This window comes from Neoarius graeffei, chromosome 12 (genome assembly GCF_027579695.1).
Source record: "Neoarius graeffei isolate fNeoGra1 chromosome 12, fNeoGra1.pri, whole genome shotgun sequence".
In the NCBI taxonomy this organism is placed as follows: domain Eukaryota; kingdom Metazoa; phylum Chordata; class Actinopteri; order Siluriformes; family Ariidae; genus Neoarius; species Neoarius graeffei.
In genome coordinates, this window is record NC_083580.1 from 4,080,677 (window position 1) to 4,096,445 (window position 15,769).

Genomic DNA, 15,769 nt, shown 5'->3' on the forward strand with positions numbered 1-15,769 from the left:
TTATAGCAAATGGTCCGTTTTTGTCAGTCGAGTCCTCTGCTGTTGGCTCTTCATCTTTCTCTCCCTCCAGCGTGTCCAAGCTACTGTTGATTAGGCCAAGAGAAATTGGTTGTCCTGGACCCAATCACCCCTCAGAGGTGTGTGTGTGTGTGTGTGTGTGTGTGTGTGTGTGTGTGTGTGTGTGTGTGAGAGAGATGGGGATGCTCTGGGGGCCAGCGGGAGCCTCCTGGTAATTGAAAAGCGAGGACGCCGGCTCTGCCGAGCAGCGTGACCTCTAATTGAGAGGGGAGCGATTGATTTCTCCTGCGTGAGAGAAACAGAAGGAGTGAAGAATAGGGGGATGGTGCAGCGCTCAGGGAGGGAGGTGTGAAAAATGAAAGCGTGAGCGTTTTCTCAAGAGGTGCGAAAGACAAAGTAAAAGGAGAACCACGAGAGACGAAGCTGGAGACTGAACGATGGGAGGGAAAGAGGGAGCGTGAACGATGAGAACGAGGATGTTTGAGCTTCACGAGAACAAAATCCAGCTTCTCAAAGTATTTCACTCGTTCACACAACCTCGGAACACTACCCACTTATTATTTCATTCAGAACGTATCGCTGAAGTAAACGCACACGACGTCTACACTGTACAGCCTTTTCACTGATCACTAGATGGGATTTTTAAAAAAGGATGCCATAATTATTAGATTTCTTTGTTCTTTTCTTTATTAGAAGTGCAAATCTGTTATGATTTTTGAGTGCGTGAGATGTACACCTGGAGTTGTTTTCTGTATAATGAAATCTCTTAAGGAAAAAGAAAAATTAAATAAAATGGATAATTTAAAAAATCCTACAAAAATGGGTATTATTATTATTATTATTATTATTATTATTATTATTATTATTATATGTGGCATGATATCACTTTTTATTTTCTGATACTGAAACTGAAGCCTAGAGTATCAGCTGATTATATTATTGAGTAATGTTTTTTCTTTAAGAAAAACTACTATGCTTTAAAATGATTTTTTTAAAAACAATGACGTATTCAAAAAAAAGAAAGGGAATGAATATATATATATGCACTGTAAAAAAAATGATTTGTTGTTTTAACTTGGTGCAAGGGCTTCCTTAAAATTTTGAGTTCATTGAAATTCATATAGTAAGTTAAATTATGTGTGTGTGTGTGTGTATATATATAAATGTGTGTGTGTGCGTATATATATATATATATATATATATATATATATATATATAAAATCACTAAAAACACGACACTAATTCGCATTCACAGCTGTAATAAATATAATTAAAGAAAAATATAATCAAAGTTTAAAGAAACCAATAAAATCTAAACATTTCAAGTTCATTTTTTAAATTATTTTTTAACCAAATGCAGTTCCAGTCTTTTGATATTCACAAGGTTAATTTATTTTATTTTTTTTAAATTACCATTTAAAGATATCATATGGGCAAATTTATTTCATATTATTTTGTTTTAGAATGAGTGTATTATAAATTAATTATCAGATGATTCAGCCTTCAGCATGGTTTTTGCTCACTTTGAGCATCAGATCCTTCTGCTTTTGTGTAAAACAGGCAAATAATAACGACAATAACTTTAACTTTACAAGACTGAAATTATTAACAGCCTCCAGAACCAGGTTTAATCATCACAGATTTGATTTGTTGTAATCATAGAATCGGGAAATTTTCATTTGTTCCCAAATTCAGCCATTTTGTGTCTTGTTTAATTATTCTGTGCACGCACACACACACACACACACACACACACATGATGATGATGATGCATTTGTTTGGATTTCAGAGAGCCACTTTATCTGTCTCTCTCTTTCCCTCCATCTCTGTCTCTCTCTCATGCTTACTCGCACTCTCTTTCTCTCTGTTTCTGTCTCTCTCCTCCCTTGTCTCTCTCTGTTTCTCTCTCTCTGTTTCTATCTGTCTCTCTCCTCCTTATTTGTCTCTCTCTGTTTCTCTCTCTCTGTTTCTGTCTGTCTCTCTCCTCCTTATTTGTCTCTCTCTGTTTCTCTTTCTCTGTTTCTGTCTGTCTCTCTCCTCCCTTGTCTCTCTCTGTTTCTCTCTCTCTCTGTTTCTATCTGTCTCTCCTCCCTTGTCTCTCTCTGTTTCTCTCTCTCTCTGTTTCTGTCTGTCTCTCTCCTCCCTTGTCTCTCTCTGTTTCTCTCTCTCTCTCTCTGTTTCTATCTGTCTCTCTCCTCCCTTGTCTCTCTCTGTTTTTCTCTCTCTCTCTGTTTTTCTCTCCCCCCTTGTCTGTCTGTGTGTCTCTCTGTTTCTCTCTCCCCCTTCTCTATCTCTCTCCCCTTCGTCTCTGTTTCTCTCTCTCCCCTTCGTCTCTCTCTCTCTGTTTCTCTCTCTCCCCTTCATCTCTCTCTCTCTCTTTGTGTGTGTGTGTGTGTCTCTCTCTCATGCTTGCATTCACTCTCCCTCTCTCTCTCTCTCTCTCTCTCTCTCTCTCTCTCTCTCTCTCTCTCTCTCTCAGTCCTGTCCATCCACAGATAGCTCACACTCTGCTGTAACACACAGACGGGATAAAAATGGATTTTTCTTCACCGCTCTTTGCTCTCAGAGCCCCTTTTCTCACCTGCTGTATAACGAAGCACATGAAGATCTCCAAGGAACCTGCTCTACTTTAACACCACATCTGTTAACGTCACCGGTTCCTCAGTAGCACACCTATTCAGACGGGATGAGTTTTACATGTTAATGTGAGTGTGCTGTGATTATTAGCCTGCTGGAGGATCTCTGGGGTTTACGCTGACTTTAACCAGAAACAACACCATGTAAGAAACAGATTCCGTCAGACTGGACGTGTTGGTGAAGAGGTTTCCTGCCTTTTCCTTACTGTGAGACACTTCAGGAATCGCTCGGCCTTTTCTTTAAAATGCAGAACAGTGGAATAGAGATATCGTGTGAGAGAAGCGACACTTTCGCAGGTTCTCTTGGTCCTGTGGAAACATTACATGACAGATATCTGACAGGTGTGCTGTTATAGAAAAATAATCAACAATCAGCAGTGTGGTGTGATGAAGTGGAGTTAGTTACTCTCATCATCCCAGAGTGTGTTATTCCTCTTATCGGTCGACTACAGCCTTCTGCCGGTGATTAAACTTTTTATTAAATTTAAAAGAAGACATAAATACTTTTTATCCATTTAGAGTTACTTCTATTTTGTGGAATGCCTGCGTGACATGTTTGCACGTGTGTTCTATATCCATGTGGGAATGAGATAGTTAAGTCATGACCATCACGTATTAGTACGAGGGAGTGAGAAAATGAACACATGGTCAAGCAAATCAACTCTTTTACTTGAACAAACTTATGAAAAATATATATTTTTTTCTGATCTGATCAGAGGTTCGAGTCCCAGCACCACCAAGCTGGTACTGTTGGGCCCTTGGGAAAGGCCCTTAATCCTATCGGCTCACACTATCCTTATCCATGCGGAAGTAGGGAAAAAGATGGAGGAAGAATCTCATCCCCATGCGTTACTTAGTTGTGTTTGCTGTTTTACTTTAACAAAAGAAAAGAAAAAGAAAAGTAAAAGTTGTGATGTCTCTGTAATATTCTGAAGTTTGTTCTCTGGTTGGTTTAATAAGTCATATCTCCATCACTGACTGTAAATAGTACATTTAATAATACAAAACCTCACTAAAACTTAATCAGTAAATGAATATAGACCTAAATATGTAGTTATAATATGATGTACTATGTATACTCACATTACGTAACTATATTAGTACTAGTTCATTAAGCATAGGCCAAACAAATAATTAATTTAGATTTTTTTGATGAGCAGGCGTCAATTTGTTTGAAAACGTCATTTCATTAAAAAAAAGTTATAAGCTTTAATAGGGTAAGGGATATAGTTTGGCCCCGCCCATTAAACATATTTCTTTTTTTTGCTGATGAGATGAGTTCCTCCGCTCGGTTGGTCAGTCTGTGGGAAATAGCTTGTTTTGCTCCGCCCTCCGAGTGCAGACGTGAGCGTTCACATGGTTTCAGTGGAAGCTGTCAGCGTTGGCATTGATAAGCGTGTAGCGCTGGACAGAGGTGTGTGAGCTGGAACAGAGCCATAATTCTTAATGCCATGCCTTATCTCGCTCTCTTCAATCTCCCTCAGTGGTAATGGGAAGCCAAAGGTCAGCGGATAAGAGCGGGCCACCAAGGCCAGTTACCCCAGCAACTGAGAGGTGGGGTGTGGGTGTGGAGGGAGAGAGTGAGAGAGAGAGAGAGAGAGAGAGAGAGTAATAAGTCTGAGACGAGAAATCACACAGAAGCCACTTGAAGACTGCTGGAAAGGTTGCAGAGATCTGTATCACAAAACTGTTGAACGATAAAAAAGAGAGCACTGTGTGTGTGTGTGTGTGTGTGTGTGTGCGCGTGTGTGTGGTCCTGAGGCTGTAACCAAAGCATCTCAGTCCATTTTAACAATTTTCATTATTTCTTCGTACAGATTTCTAACAATTTTTTGTCCTTTCCAAGAACACCTTTAACTTTATGATACAGTACCAGAATGTTTCCTCATCACTGTTTCCCAGATGTTTCCATAACGTATCCTCATCACTGTTTCCCAGATGTTTCCTAAAGGTTCCTCAACATCACTGTTTTCCAGATATTTCCAGAACATTTCCTCTTCTTCACTGTTTCCCAGATGTTTCCTCTACATCGCTGTTTCACAGATATTTCCAGAACATTTCCTCTTCTTCACTGTTTCCCAGATGTTTCCTCTACATCGCTGTTTCACAGATGTTTCCAGAACCCTTCATATACATCACTGTTTCCCAGATGTTTCGAGAACGTTTCATTTACATCACTGTTTCCAGAATGTTTTCTCTTCTTAACTGTTTCCCAGATGTTACCAGAATGTTTCCTCTTCACCACTGTTTCCCAGATGTTTCCAGAACATTTCCTCTTCTTCACTGTTTCCCAGATATTTCCTCTACATCACTGTTCCACAGATGTTTCCAGAACGCTTCATTTACATCACTGTTTCCCAGATGTTTCCAGAACGTTTTCTCTTCTTAACTGTTTCCTAGATGTTACCAGAATGTTTCCTCTTCATCACTGTTTCCCAGATGTTACCAGAATGTTGAATCGGTGTTTTGCAAACATTTTTATGTAACCTTTAAAAATGTTGTGTAAGAGTGTAAATTAAGGAAATATTTTTTGAATTGTAAGAATATTACTGCGTAACATTTCTGTAATATTTGTTGTTGCTGTTGTTGTTTTCTTTGTTGTTGTTTTGGGTGGCATGGTGGTGTAGTGGTTAGCGCTGTCGCATCACAGCAAGAAGGTTGGGGGTTCGAGCCCCGTGGCCGGCGAGGGCCTTTCTGTGTGGAGTTTGCATGTTCTCCCTGTGTCTGCGTGGGTTTCCTCCGGGTGCTCCGGTTTCCCCCACAATCCAAAGACATGCAGGTTAGATTGACGTGGGGCGGCCTTGGGCTGAGGTGCCCTCAAGCGAGGTACCGAACCCCTGACTGCTCCCCGGGCGCTCTGGTGTGGGTGCCCACTGCTGTGTGTGTGTTCACTGCTTCAGATGGGTTAAATGCAGAGGATGAATTTCACTGTGCTTGAAGTGTGCATGTGACGAATAAAGGTTTCTTTTTCTTTCCTAACAGCTTCAGTTAGAAGTGAATCTCCTAATAAAACCTGTCAAATAACTGAGGAATAAAAGAAAACAGAGGGGTTGTTCCTTTATAGGAAAATAATCAACAGTGGGGTGGTGTGATACAACTGGAGTTACTGTTACCGCCCGACCCTGAACCACGTGTCGTAATTTTTATCCATTTATAGTTGCTTTGAAGGTTATGAATTGTTACCACTTATGTTACAGCCGTCATAAACGACTGGCCCAGACCGGTGAGAGTGTTGTTATGGTTACAGCACAAATTGTTTTTGTCAGCTTTCTCTGTAAAATACATTCACTCACCGGCCACTTTAATAGGAACTTGTTGTTGATTCTAAGATCCCCGTTCTTGGCTGCAGGAGTGGAACCCAATGTGTTCTTCTGTCTGCTGTTGCATGCCGAGATGCTTTTCTGCTCACCACGGTTGTAAAGAGTGATTATATGAGTTACTATATCCTTCCTGGCAAAAAAGAAATCTCGAACCAATCTGTCCATTTCCCTCTGACCCTCTCTTATCAACAAGGCGTTTGTTTCCACCCACAGAACTGTCGCTCGCTCACTCAAAAAATGTTTTTTGTTTTTCGCACCATTCTGTGTAAACTTTAGAGACTGCTGTGTGTGAAAACCCCAGGAGATCAGCAGTTTCTGAAATACTCAAACCGACACCCATACCACAGTGAAAGAAAGTCACAAAAATTGAGATCACAATTTTTCCCATTCTGATGTTTGAACATTAACTGAAGCTGTTGATTTGTATCTGTGCGATTTGATGTCAAGAGATCGGCTGATTAGAGAACTGCATCAAACAGCAGGTGGATGGATGGGTGTTCCTAATAAAGTAGCCGGTGAGTGTAAATAAATAAATAAATATAGCTGCAAGCAGCAATGTGGGGGTCTAGCAGAAATGGCAGCGTCCGCAATGGTCTTCAGATGCAACACTGACTGCATGTTACATGACAAACAACCAAAGATTCACAGAGATGTGAACTTATCTCCTGCCTGGGGGCTTTTGGGTAAATGCTTTAAAAAATTGACACTGTGACAATTAGTACCTTTTGTGAGGATTGGTCTGAAGATCAGCTGTTACCAGTTTCATAAGAAAATGTGTGACCTGTGTGACCTATAAAATATGGTCTTATAACATAATGTTAAAATGAAATGTGAAAACGGTTATAAGCAGAGATTGTGGGGAATGGCTGAAAGACCATCTATGCCAATTTTCATTAATATTGGGCAAAATTTGTCACCTGTGAAAAAAAGCCGTTTTCACAAATTATAGCGCCCTCCAGAGGTCAAAGGTCACCAGATTTGTTGAGCCCCACTAGGATGTGGACCCAAGTCATTATACCAAGTTTGAAGTTGGTACATCAAAGCGTTCCTGAGATACAACCTCACATCCTGTTTGGCGGCTTCACCGCAAATTTCGATTGGCTCTGAGGGGTGAACGCTTTGGAATGTCAAAGCGGCTGTAAGTAGAGATTGTGCGGAATGGCCTAAAGGCCATCTGTGCCAATTTTCATTAAGATTGGGCAAAATGTGTGACCTGTGAAAATTTGCTTTCACTTTTGATAAAATTCAATATGGCGGAAAATAGCGCCCCTAGAGGTCAAAGGTCACCATATATGGTTTCATAGTCTTAACTGAATAATCCGTCCATGTACCAAATTTGGTTTCAACACGTGAAAGCGTTACTGAGCTATAACACATTTTCATGAATTATAGCGCCCCCCCCAGAGGTCAAAGGTCACCATATTTAATGAGGATGGGTTCAAGAGTCCAAGTTTGAACTTGGAACGTCAAACCGTTCCTGAGATATGACCTCACTTCCTGTTTGGCTGTGGCAGGCAAACGCTTTGGAATTTCTAAACGACTATAAGTAAGTTTTGTGGGGAATGGCCTGAAGACCATGTGTTCCAATTTTCATGACAATCGGGCTAAATTTGCGACTGCTGAAAATTTTGTTTCACTTTCAACAAAATCCAAACTGGCGGAAAATCCAATATGGCGGAAAATGACGTCATAGGGTGCGTTGAACTCGGCTTGACCCAAGGATTCCAACGGTACCTGAGTTTTGAAAATCGGGCATACGGTTCAAAAGTTACACTCATGGACGCAACTCCAAATTTGATCCATTGGTGGCGCTAGACCACTTGACTTGCATACATGAAACTTGGTCAAATTAATCAGGGTGGCATCCGCAATGTGTGTGCAAAACTTCACAACTTTTTACCAAACGGTTCTATCGGTTGCCATAGACTTCCATTACGGAAGAAAGTTGAACAATAATATAAGAAAACATAGAAACACAATGGGGTTCTGCAGCTTCGCTGCTCGACCCCCCAAAAAATAGCCAGCTATCAGTAACGTCCTTTGTTAAATAAATGCTGACGTCAATGAAGTAAAGGAACGTCGTCTGTTCTTATCTGCTTGAAAGTTTGTTTTTGCAGCATAACCTCAAAAAATGTATTCGACTTATTTGTAAGTATTGCATTTTTGTGTTTGAAAGCTTAGCAATTCGATCACCCCCCCACACACACACAGACAGAGAAAGATCTCTTGATGAATGAATCAAAGCTGTTTATTAGATATTAATAGCAGAATATACAGCACTACCATCTGATGATAGTGAGAATAAAAACAAGAGGTACTAAAGGAAAAGAAATAAAAAATAAGAATAAAAAACAAAAGAAAAGGAAGTCAGAAGCTCGATGCAGACAAATCACTAACGCGCTTAGCAATGTTCGAGCGTAATGCAGCAAACGCTGAAGATAAACAGTACACAAACACATAAACTCTGGAAGAGGACTGGGATGGAATATGTCATGTATGTTGTTGTTGTTCTCTGCTAAAGTTTTAAAGTGTCCAATACATCATCAACTCAACGACTCATTAACAATATTTTAAAGCTCCAATGGACGCCGTATGCAGTCGTCAAAACATATAACACTAATACACACGGGTTTCTTTCATTACCTGCTTTTTGTCTTTTTTCTTCATTAAACTCAAACACGTGAGGCTCAAACACTAATCAGAGTTACGACAAGACTGTAGGAGGTTCATACACAGAGCTAAAAAAAAAAATCTTATTAAAAAAATATTCATGTCAATTTTGGAAATTTCAAATGTAATTGGATCTTTTTTTGGAAGGTTCTCGAAACATGGAATGAAATTGAAATGAAATGAAACAGGGTTCAAATGAAATTGAATGGAAATCAGTTCAGGTTTGTAATTCAGGGACAAAAACAACAACAACAACAACAACAACAACAAAAACCCATAACATCCAGGAATAAAATCATGGAGCGTCAGGTGCTGTGGAATTGGTTTGGGATTCAAAGTGAACCTGAATAACTGAATTGGATTGGCACTGAATCGATCGAATATCTTGTATGTATTTTGAGAAAAATCCGTGACATGACGTTCAGAAAAAGGCAACGTTTAGTGACGTGAGTGAACGATTTTTCACGTAGATAGAAATTTTACATTGAATTCATTTGCATGGAATAATCCAGGAAGGAATACTGACCGAGTGAAATCAGGATCAAGTATAAATGCAAAATACAATCTGTCATCTCAGGAGCACGAGGCGAGACGTCATTTCCTTTGGTTTAATTCTGTAATACAGTAGTGTTCGTTAATACGTTACAGTCTTTACAGCGACAGAGGCACCAACATTTACGATTTAAGGGTAGCATGTATGATTTTTGCACTCAAAGCTGTTTTACGACTAAAATTAAAATAAAATTATTTTGCCCAACGGATAAAGGAATGAAGCCGATCGTGAGAGACGCATTTGCTATTTTCGTAGCTCTTACATTCATTTGTTGTCGACTTTATCTTGGAGAATGGTGATGAAATTTGAGGTCAGAGGAAACACAAAGCAGCATGCTAACTGCCTACATGCTAATCACACCAGATTCAGCAGATTGCCACGAATCTTATTAAATCACTGGATTTTTTCCCTCGCTGTTTCCTTACTGTTGCTTGGCACTTATTTGGAAATGAAATTACCGCCTTGTCGAGTGAAATTCATTAAGTTTTTTTTTCTTGATACACACTCGGACTTTGTCGCTGGCCGTGTTAGCACCTCTGCTGTAGATTTTTTAAATATTCTGCATTGATCATGACGTTGTAATCCAGCTGTTACATTCTCCATTGATACAATAATAATAACAATAATAATAATAATAATAATAATTTTAAAACAGTTTGATTCCTGAAATTATTATGAAATCTTGAAATCGTTATGATTTCCAGTTTTTAAATTTGCAATCCGATGATTCTTTAATGCATGAAATCGCTTTCGTATTCATATAAGGACCAGAGAAAGAAAGGGAAAAAAAAGAAACTAAAAGTCAAGACCACAAAATACTCTAAGCTACTAATTTAGTAAAGTGTTGATCTTCATTTATCATCTTCACCGATCGTTTAGATTTTGTTCTGCCTTTTAAAAAAATCCAAATCTAGATTGTTTCTCAGTTTGTTTTATCTGTTTAATGGATATCTTTGGACAATTATTATCATTATGCAGAACATACAGAGCTCTTAAGGTAATCTTATCTCACTCAAAAGAGAAAAAGAAACGGTCCTAAACAGCAGCCTTGAGGGACACCTGTTAGAAAGTCAATGTAATGTAGCTTTAAAAGTATTTTAAGAGATAGACGTGAACCTGGAGGTACAGGGTGGGACTTTTGAGTGTGTATTTGTCCACAGGGGATGAATAATGTATGTTCATTGTACCATTTCTGTCTCAGCAGAATGAAGGGTTAGAATTAGAATAAGACTAGATTGTCGGGTAAAGTTCATTCTGTGACACGGTTGTATTTTTGTATTTTCAAAATTGAGGCTTGCAAAAATTGATGTGTAATAATAGTAAATATAAAAACCATGTGGACTAAAATTAGACATTTTTGGTACATTTCTTACTTTTATACATATCCTAAATATTGAACACTTTGGTTTATCTAAATGGGTAAAATTTTTCCTGAATCATCAAAATGCTTTGGTTGAGGAAAATGAAGTGGGCCAATATATACAGAAAACAACCAAGCAGAACTTTTTCAGAAAAAAAAAATTACATATATAGTGCAAAAGAAAAAAAATGAAAAAAAAGGACAAATTCTGAACAGAATGTTATTAACAACAACAAAGCTTTACACGGCTAGCTAGCTGTAAAATCTACTCATGCGTAAAACCAGGGCTACAGTTCTGAAGGACTGCTAACTGTTTCGCTACAGAACGGATAAGAGTCGAAACGAGTCGAGGAAATGAAACACCAGTCAGAAAGAACGAAAGAAAGAATGAAGGAAAGAAAAAAAAACAGCTTAAACCAGCGCATGCTAGCCGCACCAGGAAGGTTCGCCATGCATCATGTTGGCACTAACAAGCTTGAATTAGAATTAGAGCAGAATCCATCGCTGGTTAAAGCTGTTTTTATTATTAGATTTTTTTCAGCAGGGATGAAGGAAGTTGTCTTCGGCATGAACGTGGAAAGAAAAAAAATGTAAACATCTGGACAAGACAGCAATTCCTAATCGGTACGTACAGGCGTTAAGACTATGAGCCCACCCTCAGAAAAGGAAACGAAACAAAACTAGACAAAGCTGAGAGCAGATTTTAAAAAATAATAATAATAACAAAAAAGAAAAAAAAATCCTTTGTACCACAAAATATGGAAAAAAAATCCATCGGCACATCAACAAGAGATAAGACAAGCATTTGTGGGGTTTTTTGGTTTTTTTTTTTTTTTGGTAAGCGCACCTATTTGACTATTACAAAAATCACAACTCAAAATGTATAAAGCTTTTTTTTCTGTTTGTCTTGTAAAGTCACAGTTACCAAAAAAAGAAGAGCAAGTGAATAACTTATTACATACACTATAATAACATTACCCTAAACACTATTATCTATGAGGTATATCTGAGAAAAATTTTGGTAAAGGAAAAGCACGGTCTGCGCTTTGGACATGCCGCTCTTTATTATTTATTTTTCATTTTTAAAATTTTTTATTTCACCCCGCTCTTGTTCTTTTTTTAAAGCTATGCAACCGTTGAGTGGAAGGAGAGAGAGAGAGAGAGAGAGAGAGAAGGAGAAAATAATTTTATTTAAAGCCTTTGGTATCAGTTGTTGTTCTTTGCATGATTGCATTGCAAAGCACCAATAAACCTGACCGGCATGCGCAGGTCCGACTGACGCTGAGGTATACGCAGGAAGAAGAAGAAGAAGAAGAAGAAGAAGTACAGAGAGGTCGAAACTTCGCTTTGGTTCAAGCAAGGCACTCATCCCAGGGTTATCTCATACTTTTTTTTTTTTGCGACGAAAGCACTCTCGAAAAATCATTCAGAGTCAGTTTTTCCCCCCATGAGGAAATTCTTGACGTTCCATAGCTGCAATGCTTCAATCAAACATCCCATTTGTTGAGATTTTATATTATATATTTTACACATTTCCTTATAAAAAAATTACATATTTTTGGGTTCTTTCTTTCCATTTTTTATGACGTTTCCAATAAGAAGGAATGATGACGGTGAACAGCAGCTCCATTACACCGACTACAGCTCTGCCATGTTTTCCAGAAAGATCTCCTCTTTGGTTTGTTTTTTTCCAGTGAGATTTTTTTTGTCGATTTTTTAGAGGTTTTGCACATAAACAAACACTGAACAGTTAACGCTTTTTAAATTTTTTTTTTTAAACGGTCATGAATTTGTTAAAAAACATTATCTCTTTGAACGTAGCTTTTGGTTCAGTTCGTCCCTCGACCCGACACTTATAATTATATTGCACTGGGAAATATATATAAAATAAATGCTATCAGCCGTACAGTAAATCCTGATGGATGCTCTTCTGTTATTCTTCAAGCAAACAAAATCATAAAAATGAAGAAAAAAAAACGCAATTCTGATCAAATAATGTCAGGTGTGATGTGTGCTGCAGCGTTCTCAGGAAAAAAAAAAACACCAAACCCTCAAACAAATATTTTTTATGTCATGTTAGAAGGAAACAATGAAGAGATTCTTGATTTCTTCAAGTTGAAATAAAATCAAAATTGTGTTTATTTTAAAAAAAAACCTGAATGTTTTTGTTCACACTGAACAATTTGACAGTTTCACATGATTCGTTTGGGAGATTTTTTTCACAACTGCAACAAATCATCAATATGAACTCGGTCATAAATTTAAACCAAAGTCATGGAGTTAGAGTTTGATCAATTTCATACAATTTGGAAGAAATTTGGAAGAAATGTGTGTTAAATGTCCTGCTCCGAATCTAACCCCGACCTGCATCAAGTTCACAAGTTTGTGAAAGCGAACCCATGTTGAAACAATTCCAGAAATTCTACTTTAACTTGGGAACATGTTCCTTAAATTGTCTGCTTTTAGACACAAATTTGAAATGTTTTTATGACTAAAATTTGAAAATTTATTGCTAAATATCAAGAACATTTCTTTCCTACAAGTTACTGATCTGAGGAAGTGTTTATCTTCATTTATCAGCTTAGACGACATTTAAAAAATCTAGATCAATCTTTAGCGGATCTCGTTTCGGGTTCTTCATTCTTTGGGAAATTTAAGATTGTTATTCCGATTCTGTACAATACTCAGTGTTCCTAAAATGCCTGTTATTTGGCTGTTAAACTCAACGGAATGTCCTTGTTTCTTATGTATCTAATATTTCTACTTTCACTCAAACAAAGTCCTAAAATGTATAATTGAGCTCCTTGGATATTTGTACCTTTAGTTATGGTTTAAAGCTAGTATCTACAGACTCAACAATCAGGGTGGGGTTTCCCGGTAACGTTGCACTTTAGGGCTAAAGAGCGAGTTTAAAGACGCTCTCAAGCAACGAACATCGTCTCTGTACGTGGTTTTCCTGAACTCACTCGTAAGGAGGAGTCTAAAGAGCATCTTTGCTAAGTGCATCTTTACAATGCGCATCCTCAATAAGGCATTCGTACTGTAATGAATAAATCCAGTTGATGAGGTCACATGGTGTTCGTTTTTAACCAAAAACCAATGAAATATAAAGTGTTTAAAATATGTTAATATATTATATTGTAGTTAAACATTACATATATAATGTGGTAATTAATAATTGAAACGTTTACATTTTTGGACAATAACATTTTTTATTCCAAGAGTGTGTGTGTGTGGTTTTTTTTTTAATTTAATGAACAAATGTTTACATGAAAGAATGAACAAGTAATAATAATAATAATGTAAATAATTCAGTAAATGTGTTCCCTGTGCTCACTCTTTTCACTGTCACCCCCCGAAGATACAGTCAGGATTATTTCAAATGTTATCCACAATGCCAAGCTGGCAATGTCTCCGTTGTTTATTTATGATATATAAAAAATGTTAGAGGTGCAGAAATTTCTCATTTATGACACTGAGATAATCACTAGCCTAATGGCGTTAAATTTGACTAAAATGTGGCGATATCCATGTGACATTCCGATATCCATACGTACATAATCCCATAACATTGAAATATATTCATGATGTTTTGCGTAGAAGTATATTTATTTAATACTTCACTCAATGCACTTGCAATGTACAAGAAAAATAATTGAACACCGGCAGCAGGTTCAACACCAGTTACCAGTCTCCGCCCACCGACTGTGAGAGTCCCTCAGCGTTAAGAGTAAGAGTAAGTACGTTAAACGCAAACTAAAGCACTACTTTGGCTTTGATGTTGTTCGGGAAAACCATGTTAGTTTAACAATGGAGCTTAAGAGGCAGTTAAAGACACTCTTAGCCTTCAGAGACTTTCGGGAAACCCAACCCTGAGCTTTTACCTCATGAACAAGACAACTTACCGACTTCTGAACATGTTCAAGCTTACGTTACAATTAAAAAAAAATTAAATAAGGTTTAATCATAAATAATCAACCTGATTGACCTGATCTCAGTATTTTTATTGGATTTAGTCGGCCATTTAGGAAGCTGGCTCGCTCCAAATTCGCACCAAATTGAAAAAATACCATAATGATACTAATAAAAACTCTACACTGATCTTTTTTGCCAACAGAACACAGGATGTTATGGCGTAACAGTTAAAACTGTGCAAAACCTCCAGCCGGACTGATTTTTGGTTATTCGTTGTGGTTGTGGGATCTTTGGGCTGTGAGGAACATCTTGAAAAATACACCACTGAGCTTGAGGACGTGTGTTGGAGTTGGTGTTGGTGGAGTTGAGGGGTAATTTTGTTTTTTTTTGTGGAGTTTTTCAGAATAGAGAGGGTGACGGGTATCAAAGTGAAAAGCGTGGAGTCAAGCGCAGACCGTACTAGAGGGAGGAAAAAAATCTTTGGTATCTTTGGTTTCATCAACACGATTAAAATTACAAATGGAAAATTCAGTGAGGTAGCCTCTTTGGTTCTCACTATAGAAATAGAAAGACTTTTTGTACACGCACACGAGTCAGTCTTGGAAGCAGCTAGTATTTAAGGGAATCCTCTGTTATCCTTCTACGAGTGAAGCAATGAACAAACGGTCTCTCAGCGTCCGTGGTTTTTTCTTTGTTCCTTTGTTTTGTTTTCTTTTTTTCTGAAAAATCTTTGGTGAGTTCTACGTTGATCTCCGTTAACGTGTTGCCCTGTCCATTCTGCGTCAGTAAGGTCAGGCTGAAAACGAACTGCTCGTCCGTCGTGGTGGGATGCGAACATGACAGTTAACCAATCACAGATGGTGAGATACAGTGCTCATTTGGAAAAATAGGAAAATATCATCAATAACAGATTGTTTTCATTCGGAGGGAAATCAACAAAACAAAACCAAAAAAAGGGGCAAAAAAAAAAGAGATTGAAATAAGATTTGCTAACAATCTGGCAGCTATTACATTTCGAAACATTCTCATGAAATTGATGTAAAATTCAATTCAATACATTGCTTTTTAAAGTAAAGCTAACTAAAAAAAATAAATTAACAGAAGGGACGCAAGCAAGCAAGCAAGCACTGCATCTTCGATGCGCTAACATTCTCAAAGAGCCATAAATATTAATCCAAACAATTAAAGCTAATTAAATAACATTAAATAATTAAACAAAACAAAGCTATGCACAAGTTCTAGCACACTTTGGCATAAATAAATACGTTTGACAGTGTCAGACACTCAAAGGAAAAAA